The sequence below is a fragment of the Nestor notabilis genome, unplaced genomic scaffold, assembly GCF_000696875.1.
Source record: "Nestor notabilis isolate BGI_N333 unplaced genomic scaffold, ASM69687v1 scaffold15545, whole genome shotgun sequence".
NCBI classification, from domain to species: Eukaryota; Metazoa; Chordata; class Aves; order Psittaciformes; family Psittacidae; genus Nestor; species Nestor notabilis.
The window spans coordinates 47,477-50,031 of NW_009928058.1; positions in this window are offsets into that span (position 1 = coordinate 47,477).

A 2,555-nucleotide genomic window follows, 5' to 3' on the forward strand; every position below is an offset into this window, starting at 1 on the left:
AGCAGATGCAGCACAGCAGTTTAGAAACAAAGATTCATATGGGTTTGAAACACACTCTCCTACCCCTTTTGACCTTCTTCCATGCAAAAACTCTGTACTGTATTTATGGTTCTCTAGCATTATTTTGTACTGAAATTAGGCATGTACCTTTTGGGTCACATGGATGCTCTTTCTGTAGACGTATGCTTCATGTCCAAAAGAAACTGAAAGGGATAATTTCATGACCATGAGAAGTCAGAGCTGCTGGAATTTTATAGCCAAAACCAGATTCCGAGATTCTGCTGAATTACAGACAGCAATGCGGTGTAACCGCTGCTGCAGAAATGTGCCGGCTGATTTCCAGAGGCCTTGGGCTCAAGTTTTGAATGGCAAGCCTCTTGGAAAGGAAACAGACCTTTACTCCTTCCATATGGCAGTGCTGATAGCTGTGTCATTTCATTTATCCTAGTTAAAATGTTAATGGTATTAATTTTTCAGTGATGGGTTAAAAAAAACCCCAACAGAAGTCCTGCTCAGAGAACAGATTTTTTGCTTAATGTTGATAGGAGCCTCCTGTTTAAAATCTGTTGGGGAAAATATCTAGTATATCAATCACGCATGTTTGTCTTGAGAGCTTCACAATCTCTGTACATTCTTGGTCTGAACCACTGAAAGGATTATGTTGCTGATATTTCTCTAAGAAATATTAAAGAACAGGCTGAGTCAGTAACAGAGTTTTAAATGAGTAATAGCTGAGGATGAGCCTGCCTTGGTCTGGCCTGTTTTACAATTCTTAAGTCATTCTTGCCAAGAACTGATAAGAACAGAGGACAACTTCGGGACATCCAGGTATCATGAAAACATTTCAAAAAATAAAGCGTAATCTTGGGCACTAAATATATATTTGACCCCCTGATGCTGCAAACAGTCCGGCTCCTATTTAGCTTTAATCACAAAAGTAGTCCTACTGACTACTAAGCAGGTAATTTTAAGTAATGCCTGATACAGGAGCAAGGCCTGTTATACTAAATTAATCCTAAGATTTCCTTTTTTCAGAGCTTTAAGAAGCAGGTCACAGACATAACTAAGAATCTCAATTTGAACGTTTTGGCCTCAGCTCTAAAATTTTAAAATATTTTTCAATTGGAGAAGTTAAATGAGTGTAACAAAACCCCCTCTGGTGTGCTAGGCTATTAAATCACAGTTTGGCCTGAACAGATATATTATGATACCTATTTTTAATTTTAGTAGTGTAGCTCGTGAAAATTAAGCTGAGGAAGAAAATAGGAAAACATTGAAGAAGTACTTTACAATTGGTAGATTTGCCTACTACCAGTTTAATGTAGCTGTGCTATCAACCCCATAGAAAGAAAGAAAAAAAGATTTTCAGATATATGCATATCAGCTGATTTAGCCTTTTATGCTGGTGTTAGAAACGTGGCTGCGTTTGGGAAAGTTTCTGCTTTTTTCAGTCCTTTCTGCATTTCTTTGTAAAGAAGACTAGGGACTTGGCAGAGCTAGGTTTACAGCTGGACTCAATCTTAAAGGTCTTTTCCAACCTAAATGATTCTATGAGTCTAAGAATCTTCCTTGGCTGACTGACAGCTCATCACTGGAGCAAAGCGTTATGTGTTACAACGCTTTCACTTTGAGCCTTTGTGTCAAGTGACAAGCTAACCTATATTTCCCCCTCTTCACTCCAGCTAGGATCTGCCTTTCTGCCCTAGAGTTGGAATGTCCTGGATCTTCCTTGAACAGGGTTATTACATATCCATGCAGTAAAACCTTCTTGGTTGTAACACAGCTTTCCATGGGAAAGGATGAAAGCTTTGGTGTCTAAGAAACTTAAAAGCAAGCTGAATGAAACACCATAAATTCTAAATAAAAACATCACTTCTGCATTTCAAGTTGCAGTGGTAGAGAAGGCAAGTTGCTTCTCTTTAAACCAAACTGCTTGCCTTCTGCAATGCTTTGAAACCACAGTTTTGAGAGAAGGGGATTCTATTTCACAAGGGTTGTTCCTCCTCTCTGGGCAGGGAAGGAAACATTAAGACTTTACTTCAGGCACAGAGTGCATAGCATTGCTTTTCTCTCAGTTGAGTCTAGGAAGACCCGCTGTGGAAGGAGAACCTAGAGACAAAGAACTGGGAGCTTACTGGGTATGGATTAGACTGCCACGTTTTTACTTTCTACCTAACCTCAGTCAAACTGAACAAATTATTCGTTCCTTTTTAGTAATAGGAAATCTTTGATGTCTGATTTAAATTTGCCTTTAATAAAAGGGTAGACAACAAAAATAATAGTATGTCAACACACCTTCCTTACTCTGGCAAGGCTGCCTGCAGATTCAGGACTAACTATTCACTCTCTCATAATGCTGGTTGCACTGGCATATGAGAAATTGCTCCCACTTCACTTGCTCATAGATCTTCCAAAGGAGCATCATCATTTTGCACTCACTGGAAGGCTCTGTAGTTCTTTACAGAATAATACTGGATTGGACAACATGTACATACAGAATAACTCCTGTAATACCAAGAGGACTGGTTCAGGACTTACGCTGTCCACGCCACGTC